A 22,056-nucleotide genomic window follows, 5' to 3' on the forward strand; every position below is an offset into this window, starting at 1 on the left:
AATTCATGTTATTTCAACGTATTAAAAAACATAATTGATATGTACATGGATTGTTATAATATATTTTAAAAGCTAAGCTCCTAAGGCTCCCTTGCCCCTCCCAAATTATGGATATAGTAATTTCAAGTTATTGGCAAAAAAGTGGCCCATGAACAACATTTTCTGGTTTGAAATTTTATCCCAGTCCATCCCGTAATAACGTTGATTTGGTGCAAAAAAATTGTATTCCATTTGCTCGTTGTCATAATTTGGAACACCTTTTATACGCATTAACTTCATAATAAATATATCAAAAATAAAAATAATAAAAACCCATTAGCTTCAATGTAAAATATGCACCACTCTGTGGACTGTAAAGGTATATTTTGATAGTCGGCATAAGACTTTTTAGAATATTTTTTTTTAATATGTGACTCGTTGTCTTGAAATTGTTTTTTTATTATTATTATTATTATTATTGAAGTATTTATACCTAGGCAAGGGACCTATGCGCGAATGGTGAACATATAAAATGAATTAATAAACATATATTAATTACTGTTTTTATTATTTAATAATAAATAATATTATTTATGATGTATTATTTGATTGTAGGCAATAAAACATTATTTGTATTGTAAAACCTATTCATTGTATTTTATATTATATTTTTATGTTTATTATGAATAATTATGATGTTCTATTAAATGTTTTTTTATTGGTGAATAATGACACTTAAATTAATTATATGTTGAAAATAACCAAAAACAATACTATTGCTATACATTAAAAAGTTGATGGAGTGGGATAGCATCGATATAGAATTACTAAAAATACTACTTCCACAGCAGTACTAGAACATTGAATTATGTAGACATACTTTTGGTAATAATTGTCACTGTCCGTCAATACCTATATGTCAAATGGTAATTTGAAAAAAAATTAAGATCGAAACTACGTAAATACGTAAAATACGTAGTTACCTGCGTTTATTCAATATATACTAAATCAGAATTAGAATTTCTTTTTCAACCAGAGTAATAAATTTACACAATAAAATACTCAACGCATATTATAATTACATTTTGAAATGGTGCATAAGCACATAGTATTTATGTTCTATAATGTTTTTTTGTTATTGTAATTACCGATTCCTTATTAAGTGAAACAATGCGAAAGTACCCATATTATTTTTCCCAAGCACGACTCAAATGATATATATTTGGATTATACCTCCTCAACTAGTTTATTATTTTTCCATCGTTTGGGTATATGGAACTCAATTATAGTGTGCACAAGTTTTCAACAGCACATAGTGTAAAATGTTTATGACGGTCACCAAATAGTTCTGGGTTGCGGCTACACACGCGTAACAGACGACCAACTCCAATAAAACACAAGTTGTCGCGAGAAACTATAATATTATAATATACTGATGCATATAATAGTCAACCTCGAAGTGATATCGGTACTTGGATAGTTGGAACGTTATTAACAACAGTTCATTTATAGTTAATTAATCATTAATTTATATATTAATAACAAACCGAAGTCCAAAAGTTAATTCCGTAAGTCGAATTCGCTGTGGGTATATATTTGGGACTTAGTTTGAAGACGAAAATAAAAAAAAAGCTTCACGAATCTCAGTTTACAAACTCCGATTGCGCGTGGCCCTTTTCCGACGGATTTGTTTTTTTAACCGTATGTTTTTAATAGGTATATATAGTTAGTATATACTATATTAAACGCCCGACTGGTGTCGATACTGAGGGGAGGGCGAAAAAGTGTGTTAGGCCACCCCGATTTAACGTTTACCACTATACTGATTTCGGATCCCGAATGACTTTCGACTTTATTTTCATAAATATTCTGTATAAATGTGATATTGCAGCAGAATGCCTGCGTTATACCAGTAAAAACGTAGAAGTAATTACTTACAACTAGCAATCTAACATCAATAATATTAAGACCTGAATGTAATTATGCCCTAATACACTTATAAAAATTTAAATTAATTTCCTACCTCAAACGCAAAAATAATGAATGAATAACCTGGTAAAAGTACTCTTACAAAAAAAATAATGATTTATCTAAAAATACCGTAACTAAAATTAAACATAAATTAAATTAATTATTTGTATTAATTATTCCAATATCATTAAACACATAAATACAACTTAAAAATAATTGAAATTTGATTTAAATCTGAAAACTCGTTTTAATCTAAAAAACGGTATATATTATATTCACTAAATTCCAGTACCTATATGGCAACGTGGACGTTAGGTTTAAAAGTCAAACATTTTTATCCACATTTTTAGCTATAAAAGCAACGTCCAAGATGTTGAAGAAATTAAATTAAAATTAATCAACATCACTGTTTTTATTAATTTTTCAATGATTTAATTTTAATTGAATAATGCGTTTACACTTATGATGTAATAAGTAATATTATGTTCCTGATCTATACCAGAACCGTCAACGCTATGTTTCAATTTATATTTTGCCAAAGTAAAAGTGGCTATACGGCTATAATCCGTTTAGCAACGACATATTTGAAGCATTACCAAAGAAAAGGTTTGATTTAAATTCAACTATTGTACCCTTAGTCGATGTCTTGAATTTATTTTAAACTGTTTCATTAATTTTATGTTTTAAGTAATACCATACCTATTTGACAATTTTATTGCCATAAATGCGAATACATTATTAAAGAAAAACCAAGGCTAAGCTGCCGAGCTGGATGTGGAAGGGTTAATCCATCTATCGAACGCCTGAAATACGCCACTGCTGACAAGTATTTACCTACCTGCAGAGTATAATAAATAATATTATAATGTATAAGTTTTCGAATGAAACTCTATAATATATGGTCGTGATGGATTTAGATGAATGTCGCCGAAAAAATGTAAATACAAAATAATATATATTAATATATGCGCTTGCCGAAGTGTATATTATGGTGTACAATATAATATATCGCGTCCTATATTATCATATAATATACGATATATGTGCGATATTGCTCCATCAATCGTATCGATATGCAAGCGTGAATAGCACCCCCCACCCCCCCCATCCACCCACCCACCCACCCACCAACCCCCACCACACCATCATCATCATCAGCAGCAGCAGCAGCAGCAGCTTTTTGCGCACAAGAAAGATTTGTGGGTTGCGGCCGGTGGGTGGCGCCGCGGGGGTGATTTACGCATGACTCACGTGTATTCATGGTTGTCTTGGTATTTTATTGAAGTTTTAACAAATTGGATTTAGCTTGTCAATACGTCTACGTCGCCGTCGTTGGAACAACAACGTCCCTTGTATATAGCGTGCGTGCGCGTGTGTGCGGCACAATGTAATACGCGCGCCGTGCTATATACACATTTCTGGTGGATATCACACTGCGACAGGAATATATTAACTTGACAAAAACGGGAAATTCGACTGGCGTCAAATAAAATGTAATTTGGACACGTTCAATTTAAAAGTAAATAATTTCGGTTTAACTGAGATTTATGGGCACCGATCTCTGCTGCAGCGCGCGGATGTGCGTATACACCTATATATAATATAATATATATATTGTATGTACGGAGCGCACGTCGAGTCAAAGTCGGATTGTTCGGGCGGGACACGGGTGGCCGAAGGGGCGGCGAGGGGAAGGCGGGCGACACCGGGCAGGAAACAAACGATCAATCTTTTTTATTTAGACTCCCGGAATCGATAACACAAATAATATAGTTAAATTAAAAACGAAACCTCGGCGATTTGTCTTCCCTCTGTATTTTTAGTCGCCTTTTCGTCTGCAGTATATATATAATCATGCGGCGCGACATAACATTTTCGATCCGGGAGTTAAACTTTCAGCGGGTCCAACTCCGACGGACACCCACATTACATATATATATATAATATACATTGATAGAGAGCTTTGGGTGCGATAATGTATTATATACCAATACTGTCAGTGCTGGATTTAGCGGAAGTGCCAGTACCGGATGCAAAGTACCGGATCGCATGGTACCGGATATTGTTTTAGGGGCCTCAGGTCGATGTCCTAGATTTTCAAACTTCGCAACTTGATAAATTATTAAGAATATTGAATAATGGTCAAGAAAAAATGTAATTTAAAAAATTAACCACAACCATTTATTTCAGGCGTTTTAAAGGAATACGATTAAATGAGCTATGAGGTATCTAGTTGAAACGTTTTATTTTGTAAATCGATGCTGACGCTAATAATAGTAGTGTAGGATTAATACATCATCGATATGACTAGTTATAAATCGTATTTTTTTTTTTATAAGGGCATTCAATATTATAGGAAACCCGCGGGGTTCCCGAAACTTAAATTCGGAACTGCCTACAGTAACAAAAGTATTATATTTCCATTGTAAAATAATAAATATATTTTTTAAACAATTTATTGAGTACACATTTTTTATATAACTGACAAGCGATAATGGTTCGTCGATAATATAACGTCATATAAGTGTGTGTTGTTTTTAATTTTTATAAGATAATATTTAAAACTAAATTGTTTTCCCATGACACACTTCTGGTCTAGATACATTCGACTTGGGGCGTATTTCAGTTAGATCGTTTCTATATTATTCAAGATGTCGCGTTTACAATATATTTAATACTTTGCTACTTTAAAGTGCACAAAACGTTCGGGTACGCAGGTGTTTCGTTACAGCCGTCAGAAAAAATGTCTTCAATTTTATTTTATTTTACACTCAGTTTATCCAGAAACGGTCAAAGTTTTGTTAGTAACTTGAAATAACGACTTTTACGCTTTTGTATTTTGATTATTTGATGCTGGAGGATTTTTAAAATGACAATTCCAAAGAACAATCTATGATGTACAATGTATATGCTATAGCTGCATCAAGCTTTAGTTGTTTCGTCGCCTTAAAAAGTATTAACCAATAATAAAAACACTCCTTAAAAAACAAACAGATCCTACATAGATATTTAGGTCCGCTTGAAAACTAAAAAAATACATTTCATGTAAACAACCATCACTACTTTAGTACTTTAAAATAATATTAGAAAATGGAAAAACAATGCTGGGCTATAGTGGTGCCATTGTTGAAAGTGTCAATAATGTCTAGAGCGACAAACATTTTTTGTTTTTCTAACGGTCCAGCAACGTGTGATTATGGACCTATACCGAACACACCACAGGTCACCACGGTTACAAGAAATATATTATGTCAGTTATCAGATAACATTATTGTCTAATGGCATGTACCTAAGCCTGATACATAATATTCATCCTATCGAAAACAGTTAGATTCCATCCACTCTATCCGACAGATATGTTTGTCACTTTTTGTAACTCAATTATGTTGTATTTACCTATGTACTTAACGACCACGAGGTTTCCCTTCCAGAGGTTGTCGCATTGGCTCCTAAACAGTGTCAATATTTTTTCAAACTTATTTGAAACATTACGGCCAACATTTTATAATTTGAAAAGTCATATTTTTTTTGATTGCTGCATCTTCACGTATCCTACACTCTCTTGTTTGTATAATATTGTATTATAACAGTTATCGAACCGGTTCGAAAGTTCTTTCGTTTTTTGTCTCGTTTTTGCACGTCTATATAGTTATTATTATAAAACGCGCGTGCGCACTGCGTTGTTGGGTGACCGTGGAGTTAGATTAAGTCAGTCCAGGGGTTGACACGTTCGCTGTAGTCGCCCTGAACGCACTAACGTAGGCAATTTAAAATACAAACCGGTATGTTTCTCACGTGAGAAATAATGTCCGTCTACGGTATACATAATATATTAGAAATCATATTATATTATTTAATTTTTGACCAATTTCCCCCAGCACGTCAACGGGCATTTAACTTGAGTGTGCGAAAATGTTTCCCACAAATTGTTAAGCTGTTCCGCAAAATATCTGCTTGATAATTTGGCATATTTCCATATTGCACATCGCAAATCGCACATGAAATTTGAGAACTCCGAAAATTAACATAATGTAATAGCATAATATTCAAAATAAATTCACCGATACGATAATAATATATTTTCAATAATAACACGCGCGCGATTGGCCGAGAACTCTTTATTTACAAACACCTAAGACCTATAGTGTATACGACCTCGCAATTTTTTATCGCTTCAGTCACGGAGGGTAGTCAACTTTACCAAAAACGTCAATCGGACGACGGAATAATTCCTATCTATACTATTCTCCCTCCATAATATAATATTCTATACCTAATATGCGATAATAATGATATGATCATACTGCAAAGAGGGACCGTCTGTAATAGGTAATAGGTACACGTTCTATGCGTTTGTCGATATCGAAACATAATATAATGTAATTACAGCGACGCGTTTTATATAATTTCCGTCGAAAGTGTGAGTTGTAGCCCTAAGTCCCCGAGGACGGCACCGATCGGCATTACATATTATATCCGACCGCGGTTATTGTGACCGAGGCAAAAGTCGAATCCCGGCAAATGCCACATTCGTTTTATTATTATACTCTGAGCACTACCAGTTTTCACCGAATTCAACGATATACCAGCCGTTACCACCGTGACAACAATAATTTGCTTATACATACCAGTGGTATGTTACCACTCAAATACTCAATTAACATCGCAGTAGACATTGTATGATTATTGAAACTATTTTTGTAATTTTTATTATGTACGTAATAAAAAACTACTAATTATAACTAAAATCCAAACTCGATTTGAACCATACATAAAATAGTTTATAGTGACATACAACTCTAAAAAAAAACACCAACATGCATGCAGATATGCGCGAAAACATGAACAAACACGCACTAAAAATAAGTAGACCTAAATTATTGAAATATAATTAAATTTTTTTTTTATTTGTATTATTGATTTTTCACTTTTTTCTATAAATCTTTATAGGTACCATCGCAAAACTTTTGGTGTGGAAAGCACACAATATAGGCATTATTACAGGCATTTTGGTTTTCAAATTATATTTTTTTTTTTTTTTTTTAGTGTATTTTTTTTTTTATTATTATTAATGAGATTTTAATGAATAATTATTATATCTCGACAATTACATTTTAAAAATTAATACAATAAAAAAAATAAAAATATACATTAAACTGAATTATCATTGTAAAGCTCACACTCTTAGATTTGAAGCCCTGTTTGTTTTATAAAATTTAGTGTGTGTATGATTAGCTTAATATTTTTAGGTGAAAGGGCGTTAATAAGAGAAAAATTGATATCTAGGGTGGAAAACCGATTTTTTAACGTTGTTCTTTGTATAGATAGGGATGAACAATTTAGGAGTAAGTGTTGGAAATCACAATATTCTCCACCGCAATTGGGTAGGGGACAATATGGACTGTTGTTGAGACCCAATTTAAAATTATATTTTTTATGAACCATTTATTTTTTCATAGACTAGTTATAGAAACAAATCTAAAAAGCGAGAAATTTTAGATACCTTATTTCTTGATAATATGCTCTAACAAGCAATAACCTTAAAATATGCAATAATATGCTAAACATAATTTTGGATTTAGATAATATTATGTCCTTATATAGAAATCATGCATATTCTAAAAGTATAAGTCTATAATATTACATTATCAATTATCATTTACAACTTTATAAGTGTATAACATTATCTTAAACATTAAACGTTTGTAGGGTTTCATCGAGTTGTACCTACACAATATTTGCCCCCTCACAAAAAAAAAGCCGTCTTTCACCACATTCTGTCAATGCGTACGCGATGAAATTGCATGATTGCTCTTTTCATTTCTCAACCAAAGGTCTAAACCCATTTAGATATATTATTTTGTTATCAAACTCGGTAAATTTACAAATTTTCTTCTCGAATTCGACAATGTTTTTCGTTTGTATTAATCAAGTTTTAGTTTGTAATATAAATATAAACATATATATATATATATATATTGTACCTACTCCATGTGGACACAAAATCACTCTCTCCACCACGCGTATATATACGCTTCGGGCTTTTCCCTCTCGAGACTCGAATGTATAAATAAATAACCGACTTGTCTCGTATCTTTCTACCTATAAATGTTATTTCGTTTGTGTTAACTTTTATCTTATTGTATATACATTATACGCATTGTGTCATTGTGAAATGTCTCGTACGGCGTACAATGTCAAATAAATAAAAATTGAAATAAAATAAACACAACATAATATTATCATCACAAAACATTTAACAACAATATTGAAAATTGAAAACGCAATAAAATAAGAATTAAAATAAGACATTATATATTATATTATATACTTATGAAACGTGGAAGAAATGCCCAAACAATGGCACCCGGTATAAATGTCTACTCATTTTTATAACTTCATTTTTTTTAGTTAAATTATCTACATATTATAAGAAATGTTATGCCTACAATAAAAATTACTATATAATATTACATATATTATTTACAGTATATACCTATACGTAGTAAATAATAAATACCAACTATAAGCTATAGGTATGAATTTACAATAAATTGAACAAAAATTATATTTATATATACATTCTATCTCTATGTTATATAATATTTGGCTTTTAATAGTTAGAAAACATTTGATGTCGAGATAAAAAATTCGAGAAAATGTTGGAAAAAAATCTGTTTTTCTAAGATCACCAAAATATATGGGAAAGTTAGAGAATATTAAAATAAAAGAATTACAAAAAGCTCAGTTTTTGAAAAATAAAATTTTAAATTTCCTAAAATTTAAAAAAGTAGGTAAGTACTTACGCTTAAAACAAATTATACATGAAAAACAAATTCAAAAATAGATGAAAAACTTTTTTAAAATGAAAATTGTTTTTATTTATTTTACTTTAGCACCTAATTAATTAAGCAAAAATAATATCATTTGACATTATGATTTTCTATTAACACGAAGCACGGATTAACTTGAAATTGCTTTAACTTCAAAACTAAAGCTAAGCGTATTCTGATTGCATATTTGCACCTTGTATCATTTTCAGTTTTCAGCATAAAATACCGAAACTTAACAAAAAATCAAAAAAAAAAATGTTTTCTTTCCAAAAAACCCTTTGATCCCTTATTTTAAGTATAGTATACTTATTATTTTTTATAGTTATTGTTATTCTTCTTCGACATATTAGCAGAGGGGTTCGATTTCAATCGATTACAACTATTATATTCTTCTCAAATATAAACATCAATGTTGAATATAATTACCCAGATATTAAATAATAATAATATATCAAACATGGAACTGCTAATGTCAAATCGCGTAGCTATTATAAACAGACTTACTCGATTTTGATAAATAACAACAGATGGACAAGACTCCGCGATGATGCGCCCTCAATCGTTGTTTGATAAAAAAAAAAAATATAAAAAAATCTTACACGCACGACACACCCGAAATACAATTCCCGCGTATGTAATAATATAATATGATAATATATGCTACATAGGCACACGAGGCGATTATACTGTTATATTATTATTACTATGCTTCAGCTGATGTAAACAAGAGAAAAATACTGGGAACCGTACCGGTAGAATACGTACGCGCATTTTTTTACGACGAAACTTATAATGCGAAGCGTTTTGTTTAGAAGTATACGCATACAGCTCATATTATTATGTATGTATTATACACGCTATTATAAACTATATTACCATAATGATCTCTCATTATAGTTTACATATAACATTTGGTAATAATATTGTAAAGTGTAAACAATTTCCAACATTTATCCATATAACATATACATTATATTATTATATACGCACTATCGTGTGTGATTTGCTTCTCGCAATGGTCTCGACGCCTAGAAATCGTTACCTAAACATATCGCGGTCTGCCGGATGAGAATCCGACAGTAAATTCGGTATGATATTGTAAAATCTCCATAATAGATATATACAGGGTGATTCACCAATCATATTAACCCACATTATTTCCTTTAATAATATACATTTATTCAAACTCTGAGTTTTGGAATATTGAAATATGACTGGTACTTATACATTTTTGAAATTTTCGTATTACTTAAGCAGTGTCCCGTGGCTATACAAACTTCTGTTTTTAAAATGAGAATCTCCCTTTTTCACTGATAATATTATTTAGTGGATGATTTGAGTGGTATTTAATAGCTATTAAAATGTTTATACTAAGGACAATAATACTATATTATGTCATATTTTATTGTAGTTCTTAAAAATGGGGGGTAGAGCAGGCTTGGTGAATCCCCCTGTATTAAATCGGTGAAAAGCAATTAAACACCGGGTGGTAAAAAATTCGCAGAAAAAGTCAAATCTGTGCGATAGTATCTATAATATAAATAAATATTATTATTTTATATGTCAAGTATTATATGAAAACTCAAAACGGCTCCACTAACCATAATATATTATAGGTATATTTATATCGCAGGTGGAGGGTAGTTATACCTACTACCTTGATTTATGATAATAACGAACGCGTACAAAAATTATTTATTATTATTATTATTATTTAGTCATTTGTATAATAAAAATTGCATCGTTAGGCTTTATAGAAAAAAAAAAACATTCCCGTAACTTGTAAAGTGTACACATTTTTTTTATGATCGTAAAAAACAAAAATGTTTCAAAATCTCAGATGAGTTATTTTATTCGAATGTGTTTAATGGTTCTTTTTAACGATTGTACAGTCAAAACGCGTATAGTCGTGCAGTTGCGTATTGTATATACGTATATACAGACGAAACGAAAACATATTCCCTCAAATGAAAAAAAAAATAGGTAGGTAGGTGCTTATCTATATATAATATTATTATAATACACGAGTTGTACATTTATGGAAAAACATCAGTAATCGAGACAAGTAGACAGGAATGATTAATGGGTGAAGGGGTGTAATGACCCACCTTACACCGTAAATTTCTTCCTGTTCTATTTAACGTGATCGTCTTTATGATATACAATGTACAATGTACAATGTGCACTTCATTGATTTTTATACGGATCGGCGTTTTGGAATGGATATTTGACATACATTTTTCGGATAACAAATTTTGGGTCAACAAAAAGAGTGGTGAGAAGTATACACATCACTACGTATACAATAGGATATTGAACGTTAAGCGCAGACCGGAAACTTAGGTAGGAGAATCATTTTTACAATTATACGGATGACTTTATTATACATCTGATGAGTCAATTCCGGTTCGGAAATTAAACGAACTTTAAATGTTTTTTTGTTCATATTTTTGAACAAATAAATAATATAATATTATGTGTGTATGCCTCTCTTCCGCCCAACGCATCTATAACATAAATTGTCCCTTTTGCTTTGAATTACACTGCACTGCTTTCACCACTCAAAGTCGGTGAACGGTACACTTTTGATTTTCTGGTTTGATCTGTTTTTATTATACGTATAATATCGAACCCATCGTAACTTTCAGTAGCTACAAGCCTACAACCACCCGTACGGTCACGACAATAGTTTATATCCACTGTGGCGCAATGTCGTAATATAATATTGGTATGTACCTATTATATTAGGAGCTATACCGCGTGACTTGGTCGATATATTATATTATTATTTCCAAGTCATTCCGAAAGACCCGTCTATATAATAAAATATTAATAATACATTCGTGGACATCGATAGCGTCGCCACACACTTCCGCGCGCGGTCGATTTAGAGACATGAAAAATGTACGCAAAACCGTCAAAAATCGTTATGACCGTTGTGTGTGTGTTTGATAGAGAGAGAGAGAGAGAGAGAGAAAGAGAAAGAGCGAGAGAAAGAGAGAGAGAGAGAGAGAGAGAAAGAGAAAGAGTGCGCGTACAATAATCATTTACAACATCATCGTCTCAACGCGCGCACACACGCGGACAGACCACGACGAATATAACGCGGCGGCGGCGGTAGGGCCCCGTACGATTATTTATGACGGTTGACGCGCGGCGTTTCTAGTCGGCATAAAAAGAGAAAAAAACACGGGAATTCAATTACTATATCGTATATATACAGCGGAACACCCATGCATTTGTCATCCGGCAACAACACTGCACTCTTTCCGTGCGCACGTCGCCCCGTCGTCGATACGTCTGATGCATGATATGTATTATACATGCCTCACACCGCAATATCATCGTACGATAATAATATTGTATATACCTACACGGAGTGTGTGTATGTGTGTGTGTGTGTGTGTGTGTGTGTGTGTGTGTGCCGACTCTTCTTCGATTCCGGATACGATTATAAGTTGTACAACAGGTAAAATAATTTATGGTGAGGGGACCGCAGTCTCGCTATAATATAAACAAAAACACGGTTTGGTTATAATAAACGTGATCAGTGATCATCCGAAAAAAATTTAGCCCTTTGGCCGGACGGATTTTAATTCTGAAAACGGATTTGGATTCTTTTACATTAGTAGATAACTATACTATGACGAGTGAAGACACTACCTGTTGTTCATTCAACAGATTTTTAACAGTACAAAATCTTATTTAAAAATTATAATCCGTCTAAAGAAAGTTCCACAGTTCTGACGTTCTGTCCCCGTCAGACAATTTAGTTTAAAAAAAAACCCATTTTCTAAACTCCTACGGCGACTGCTGTCCGGATGTACACGTAGGTGATTAAAGCTGCAGTTCGGTTCAACAATATGTATTATAATCCGTATACGGGGAACTGAATTTAGTTAAGACATTAAGGGGATTAAAACATTTTTCAAAGTTTGAATTTAGATTTAGGTCTATTATTTCTACTGTATAGTTAAGGGCAATGATAGTTTTCCAAAGGCGTTGATGGCAAAATTTTAGGGCCGAGAGAAAATATTATCATTTCATTGTTAAATCTTGCATTTAATGAAAAATAATAGTGAAAAAAAAATTCTTTATTGTTTCATTGTTTCTAACTTTATTGTTTCTAGGTACCTACAGTTAATAATGATAAAATGTTGAAAGTCTGTAACTCACAGAAATAGTTAATAATAGCCTTGATTTTATAATTACAATAAAAGAGTAAAACTTTATAAAAACAATGATAATAATATTAAACTCTGAGAATAAAACCACGAGTGAATTTTTTTTATAAGAGGACAATTTTATTATTAACTAATAAAAAACAACACTTTCTTGTAAAAAAAATGACACAACAATGATGTCCAAATTTGATTTGTGTCACTGTAGCAAATAATGTTTTTAATTAAAACTAGCACATTTTGATTTGTGTCATAAATTAATTTCGTTCTATGCTTTGACTGTCAGAACACAATTAGATTTGTGACACTCTTCATGATAACAAACTAGGGATTATGCGATCAAATTAGAACGAATCGACAGGAAGTCGAATGCCTGAAGTCATTTTTTTAGGATTATTAAAAAATTTCATTTTTACACATACAAATATGGGTATTTTGCTATAAATATTCATAATAATATGGCGATTATTTAATTATGTCACTATTATTGTGCACTGATGATATATTCCGAGTAAAAAGTGTTTATTTTGAATTATTTATTACAGGTTTATCCAGCCATTATTATACTTATAGGTACATTTATAGCCATTTTCCATTTTTTATTTTATTTAAATTACATTTGTTTATATTTTTTAATAGCCATGTTTAACTATTGTATATAATATAAGCCTAATTATTAAAGTAATAAAATAAAAATAAACAATTATTAATGTTTTCCCTTAAAAAAAAATTTTACTTGTTAGAATTGTTTTTCGAAATTAACAAAAATACATTCGGTAATTATTTTAAAAAAAATGTATAATTAGAAATTTGAAAACGTTAGCCTATTTATAATACAAAATCGCGTCGTGTTTGAGGGACTCCTTTGATATTCGACAATTATATACGCAATCGTGTTCCCAAAGAGGTAAATTGCATGCCATCAACGGGTTCAACCCGTGACCGTGTATGGTGTTTTTATTTCAATAGTTTACCCACCCGAACTCACGAAATGAAAACGAATTAAAATTTATTTGGTTACATATAATATAGTTGATGAACAACACAGATTTTCATCAAATGCGTTTATAGCGAGGGGCTTAACTGTTTTGGACAAGAGGCGGGTAGAGAAGCCCATAATAATATAACAAGCACATATTAATAGGGAACGGGGAAAATGTGTTTGAAAATTATGTGCTCGAGAACAGGTACCTATGTTCAAAAGGTTGCATGTTGGACAAAATACACTGATTTCGCCGATATGAAATAATAATATAAACATTTTAGTTTTTAATTTATTGATGTACATTTCACGACCTTGCGATAAAATACCTCTTTGCAAGGCTACAGGGCATTAACGAGTAATAAGTTATTCAAATAATTTAAATAAGTTAAAAGTTAATTTAATTACAACTAAGTAGCCTAACATACAGTTTGATGTTTTAATGAACCTAACTCATTTTCCCTCTACCTTAACTTAAAATCAAATTATAATTTTTTTTTATATTCCCAACTTAATTAATTTTGAATTTTCATATTATTCAGAAAATATTTATGTTTATTACCATTTATAGTTTAAAATATTATAAATTCGTAGAACATAAAAATATTATTTCCCACTCGTTACCAAGGAGTGAACAGTATTAAAAACGGATTTAATTATTTCGATAATCGGGCATGTATTCGAAAACGGGTAAAAAATTTTGGAGTTTTGGCATTTGCGTTCAAAACCGGATAAAAATGTTTGCGGGTTATAATATGGGCTTCAGTACTGAGTAAAATTGTTTGCTGTAGTATCACTTAATATTCACTACTTAGTACTTACTGCGACGGTTAGTCTACTTATCACTTAGTTATTTTGAATAACCTAGTAGTTGTTTATTTCAACATGAACTCTAGAGATATTATATATGTAAATAAATTAAATAAATCACATATTAGGTTTAATTATAAAAGAGACATAAGTACATGGTGCAAAGTATATATTCACTAATCACGTAAAGGTAAGTAGTAAATAAAGTAGTATTTAATATTATTATTATACATTATAAATGTTAAAAAATACAGTATAAATACATTTAAATTTAAATTATCTCCGAGTCTGAAATATGAATAGGGTTTTATAAGTACATGTTTTAAAATACATACCTACATAATATCCACATTTCTTAGGTGCCTAGATATTTAAAATTACTATATCTAAGTGATTATCACTTATTTTAAAAACTAACTTAACTCATTAATTTACGTATTATTTTAAGTTGATTTGTTAACTTAATAGATGTACTCAAAATGTCTATTAATTTAATTTTTAAATTAGTTAACTTTGTAAATATTGAATTAATTTTTTTAAATATTTTAGTATGGCATTTAAAAATATTTTTAAGGCATTTAAATCCAAGCTTAAGTAATGATGTTTGAAACGTTTATAACCCATGGTATAATAATATCACATATTTGAGTGGCCAAGCGGATTAACGCACACCGTCTCCGGTTCGAACCCAGCCGCGGGTGGCATTTTTCTTTGGGCAAGTCACCGTGTCCGGAGAGAAGTGCCGCCATCCCCCACCCGGACATGGCAGATACCTACGGGTGCCCACTAAAAAATCTGCCAAACCAAAAATACACGTGTTTACAAACCTACAATTTTTCCCCAACAAACAAAAAAAACAAACAGCTAATGGCCTTTGATGCCGGGCTTCATGATCAATTAAAAAATAAAAAAATAATAGTACATGACTTTTATGAGAAACAATTTTTCTAACAAATCGCATTTTATTAAAAAAAATTCTACTTCAACAATTGATTTTCATCAGAGCTAATTTCAACACATGACCCAGATTCACTATATTATATCACCCGAAGTCACTGTTATATGTCATGCCATAATATACACTTTCGACGCTAGGCTCCGTTTTATCGGAAACATTCTGTCGGCGAAGATAATATTATTATTATTATTATTATTGTTTATCTCATAAAGTTATTTATTTTTTCCCGTGCCAGTGCAATATAGATATATATAGAGGTAAACTATACCCAAGCGATAACGATAACATTAATAACGACCCCGTGCGCACAATTTAGGTATGTACTTAGCTGCGTACTTCCTATCCATCCACCCCTCGCCGTCAATTTATTATTACTCGTCTCCGCAAACAGTTTTTTTTTTAGTTTTTACGTTTTTGGCGATAAACGCGCGAGATATAATATTATAACATACGTGTCACGCTTATTGTGGAGGTACTACGGAGGTTATATTGCGACGTCAGATGCTACAGCGGTCGTATCCTATTCGACTGCAGCTTTCTGCTTCCTGCGTTCGCCTCGCCTTAATAATAATATATTTTATTATATTAATCTCCTACGACATCAGACTCATCGGACTCGTTGTTGATCTTTATTCTGCACCTCTCCTGACACATAGACATAATATAGGCTCACGTCATAATATTAATATCGAACGTATGTGACATGTATTATATGACTCGCGTAACTCGTTGAGATACTAAATTGACGGGTCAGAATTGAAGGAAAAGCAATGAGAAAGCAAACAACCGCGGACGACCCGAGAAAAATTTTAATTAAATCAAAAATAATCTACCTATTTGTTTTTTCTATTATATTGTATGGTTTACATAATATTATTTTTGTATAATTTTACATCGTCACCACCATCATCATATTATATGCAGATTATTTTTCCAAATTCTTATGACTCCGCAAAATAATATTTTAATTATATGATTGATATGTTTTTTTTTTTTTAATTGGGTGTTTCCTGGATTTTTACGTATAATTACTCGGTCTAAAAAAAGTCGTCCTTAAATTGTTTTTTCAAGAACCGTTTAGCTCAGGCAAGAATCAATCTTATGGTTTATAAACCTCGTTTCAGTATAAAAGAAAAGAATATGCAATATCTTTTTTTTCGATATAACTACAAATATGGAAGAGGTTATTCTTGTACAGTCAAAGTTTTCTTCATTTTATAGTGAAAATTTCGTTACTTGTAAGTTGTAACCAGAACTGTAGCCTTTTCTGTGGCCCATTTCTAAGCGAAACCGTTATTCTACACGAATACGTGAAAATCAACAGCACTTGTATTTATATGTATTTTAATTTTTCCTATAACTTCATAAAAATTGGCTGTATTTGCCCTCTTTAAAAAGCTCAATTCCCTGCCACACACTTGGACGAAGAGAACGCATTATCATATTTTCCACTCGATAAATCGATTAAATCCGTTATTCGTTCAAAACCGACGGTGGGCGTTCGAAAAATCTCCTGCACATGTCAAATTCGAGGACAAGATATTAAAATATGCGGGGGGCGGATGGTGGCGTGTAGGACGGTTATTATATTAATTACGAGTGACAAAATTTCGAAGTGAAGCGCGTATATGTAGTGGCCAATATGTGTGGGTGGTGGGTGGGTGCTGGCCGACTTGGGAGGTGATTATAGGCCGAACCAGTGAGATATTATAATATGATATAATATATAGTACAACTGTGACGTACATTTCTACCAATATAATATATAAACTACTCAATGCACAGTCGCGCCGCCACGTCTCGAGTGTCTCTCGTTAGGGCTTCAGTGTACCGGAAAACCACTAAATGCGCGCGTGCGGTAGAATTCGAGTGCGGCGGCGGTGTGCGGATTCGCTCGTCTGCGTCCGCGTCATCGCATTATAATAATATAATAATAATATATATTGTGTTATATTATACGCGTGAAAATTAAATTGTCCCAGCGAATCTCTGTGCGAACGGCGGTAGCCATTTCGAATCCGGCTTTCCGTCGTATAAAATAATAATGGATTATTTATTAAATATATGTTAAATCCGCAGGACTTTATTCTCCTTTGAATGATGGCGATATAAATATTATATTATCTGGAGTAATACCCATACGGGGTTCAAAAATCGACTAACATTTTTAAAACATTTCCATGTAGGGCGAAGCTGCAAGAGCTTAAGGGGGAGACTTCATTTTTTAAAAAAATAAAGTTTACATTTAAATAAGTAAAAAACTGACGAAACGTATGTATTTATTTACAAGTATATTATGTGTGTACATCCTCATAGTGCACTATGACTTTTCAAATACGTCACTATGGTTATATTATGGACGGGAGAGCTCTGCCAATTCGGGTTATGGTTTGTTCGAATAATATATAATATAATATTAGCGGCAGGGCGCGCAGAAATTGTTAGTCTAGTCCACGCACCAGGCGAATACAAACAAAAAGTAGCAGTGGGTGGGGGGGGGGGGCGTAGGTCGGGACGTGAGTTAAACAGAATATGGGGAAACTAATTTCGGGGAGTTCCTTTTCGATTTCCGCGACGGTACCACGGCAAAGTACTTACGCGGGGTGCGCCCACGTGTCCAGAATTCCGAACAGGAAACGTCGCCGTTTTTCAACTTTATATATAATATATAATATACCTACTCATCGCATCCGTTTTGCGTTTGCTGCTCCCTCTAATATTATTCCATCGAGACATTCGTGGACAGGTTCGCGCGGAATCGACCTAGTCAACGCCGTCAAACCGACACCATATTTTTCTCTGTTGTCTGTATATTATTATTGTGCGCACAATTCGGGAATGAGTACCTAACAGGCGGCCCTTGTACGGTTTTTACTTTTTATGCGGCTGAATTTAAAATGCATGTTTTAAGAATATTTTTAAATGTTTGTTTTTTAGATTCTGAGCGGAGCGATAAATGTATTGATTTTACAATGATGTGTGTGTTTTTTTTTTTTAATTTTTTAATTTTTTAATCTTTTTTTTTTGTGTCTGAGGACACCTTTTAGAGCAGTAAAAATGCTTTGATTTTCTTCAACAGTACCTTTTCTGATAGGAAAGTGAATCTAGTCAAAAGTAAACATTTCCCAATGGTTTTCACAAGCGACAAGATAAACAAAAGAAAAATTAAGGAAAAACGGGAATTTTTACACAAAATTGAATTTGGTTTTTGGTGTAACTTTAAAACAAATGACCGTAGATACTTGAAATTTTCACTGGTTGTTTATATTTGCATTTTCTGTACACTATAACATTTTCAAGATATTTTGATTTATTTTTAACTGTTTAGGGACATTTTCATTTTCCATTTTTTTTAGTTTTTTTTCTAAAGATATCAATAAAATTTTATTTGTTGGCTAAAAAAGCTTGAAAATGTAATAGAAGGCTCCTAGTATATTGTTTGAAGGCAGATGAAAAATATTAAAAATCTTTAGTCACGGTTTTTTTTCCAAGCATTCAAAGTTCATAAATTGACAAAATATGGAAAAATCATGAAAATTAGCAAATTATTTTGAGTTAAAAATTCGTAAAAATTTTTCTTTTTAAATCTAAGATTTTAAAATGTAATACAAGATTCCTCATAAGTTTGTCTACCTTTATTAAAAAAAAAAATGTCTATAAGAAAGTCAAATTAAATTTTTATGAGCGTTTGATATTCAAATTTTTACAACATTCGATATTCACTCGATTTCTCATGTAGCGATTTCCTTATTTTGTTGTAATTCAAAAACGAACGAATTTAGATACTTGAAAATTTCACTGAATGTTTATATTAGCATTTTCTATACATCATACAATTTTGAAAATATTTTGAATATTTTTGAGCTGTTTACGGACGTTTTCAGTTTTCAATTTTTTTAGTTTTTTTTCAATAAATATCAATAAAGTTTTATCTGTTGGGCCAAAAAGTGTAAAAATGTAATACAAGGCTCCTGATAAACTAATACAATATCAGTTAAAAAATATTAAAAATACATAGACACAATTTTTTTTTTTTATAAGCATTTAAAGATCGAATTTTGACAACATTTATCAAGTTTATAATTTAATAATTATTTTGTAGTTAAAAATTTATAAAATGTTCAACTTTTATAGCTATAGATTGTAAATTGAACACAAGGCTCTTAGGCTCCACGTAAATAGGTTATATATAAATTACTTTATTCACAATAATATCATCAAATATACTTGGTAATATCATAGGCTGACTGACCGTTTTCCCTCAGAATCGTTTTTCTCATACAATGATATTATATCATTGAATTCAAATTTAACACCATCCATTACAGTGATCCACTTGTAACCTACTCTACAGCAGAGTGACATCCACTTACCCACCTTTTTTTAAAACTTTATTTTAAGAACAAACAATCTGTAATTTATTTATTACAATAAGAAAAGTATCCAAAAAGGATACCCAATGACAACCCGATTTTTTGGGGATTTGGTTAGTTTTGAATAGTTTTGATTATGAATTTTAATTATATTTTTTTTTCTACTTTTTTTTTTGGTCCTCGACGATTTCGTGTACCCACAAAATAGTTGAATTTGATAATAGATTGCTGCCGGCCAAAGGTACTATAATGATCGCATCGTCACTGTTCGTACCTCTCAATAAACGGCAAAGACATTTTTAATCATTTAAGAAATTACGAAAGTGAAGATATGTGAGCTAAAATAGTATAGGTACTGTTCTAAGGGTTCCATTAAACATATTAGGGGTACGCTAAAATATAAAAAACATTATTTGTAGCACACGGCCTTCCGACTCCCAAGTAGTCATGTACTGATTAGGAAAAAAAAATACGAACGACTAAACGACTGTTATAGGATCGGATATATAGCTGAAATTGAACAGTATCTTACACAAATACATTATTATTTACTGCAAATTAATTGTTGTATAGCCAATGGCGTGTAAAACGATAAAAAAAAATCGACCGTACAACCGCAGTACAACGCGATGCGTATTTAAAAATAGATTAAAAAATTACGCGAATGACTCGAAGGGTGCACAGATGGAGATAACATTGTGTACAACAATAATATGGCCGATTTGAAATTACTACACCCACTGACGTTACACGGTTTCTATTATATAATGATGTCATGAGGCAACCATGGGTCTGCGACACTTTCCGGCACGCGTTTAACCCACAATTATAGCAGGGTCCGTTGCGTCCACTGTCGCACGACAAGCTCGTCAGTCGTCCCTAGGGATCGGGAAGGGCCCCAGCCGGCGCGCGGGTTCCTCTTGATCTTAAAGCGAGATATTATGCTGTTTATATTTTTTGAATATCGTTCATAATGGGGTATACATGTATGGGCACGTCAACGTTAACCTTTTATATATGGCCACTGTATGCCGAAACCGTATTTAGGTATAATATATTGTACAAAGGCAAGCATTTGTACGATATTATAGGCTGCAGTTATAATAGCTAGTCGATTTTCTAATTAATTTGATAATTCAACTATAGTGTCGATTGTGATAACTTGGATTTTTCCTATTATAAAATGAGTACGCTAAGTTACATTCACATCTATTATTTACAAACATAACCAATAAAGTAATTTTTTTGTTTAATCATGATGGGTACACTGAGATTTTGAATGAAAATAAAAATAAATATTCCTTGGTTTTATAATTATTCCGTTGACACAAACGTGTAATACGCCTACATGCATTTAGGGGCCATACATTAATATAAGAAGTGTGCAATAAGAAGGAATAATTAGTATCTATATTACATACAATATAGAAAAACAGTTAACATAGTCTGTACATTAAGTATCACAATTAAATATAATGGATTTTAATTAATAGCTTTAACTTTATTAATCAAAAAAACAAAGCTTGAATGTTTAATTAAATGTTATTAAGTTAAAAAAAAAATAGCAAGTTTCACAATCAGAATGTGAGATCCCGGTGGTAGGTACCTATCTAATAAAAAAAAAAAATAGTTAACTTATTCTTTTTAACCGAATTTAGCTAATATTGTTCTCATTAACTTTAAACTTTTTAATATATTGTTTGTTAATTCTTTTGACTTATCGTTCTGAACTTCATCAACTCAAGTTCATTGTTTTCATTAAGTTTTTTACTTTCGGCCTTTGGGTATATATGTATACAAAATACATATTATACATTCTACTATAGTAGTAAGTACACAACCTACTACGTATATATAAAGTCATTGTTTAAGAATTAGTCAAATCAACACAATGGTTATAAAAAAAAGAGGTTAGGTATGGGCACAACAAGTGAATTAGGGCCTTATTAATTTTCCGTCTAAAAATATA

The sequence above is a fragment of the Metopolophium dirhodum genome, chromosome 1 (genome assembly GCF_019925205.1).
Source record: "Metopolophium dirhodum isolate CAU chromosome 1, ASM1992520v1, whole genome shotgun sequence".
In the NCBI taxonomy this organism is placed as follows: domain Eukaryota; kingdom Metazoa; phylum Arthropoda; class Insecta; order Hemiptera; family Aphididae; genus Metopolophium; species Metopolophium dirhodum.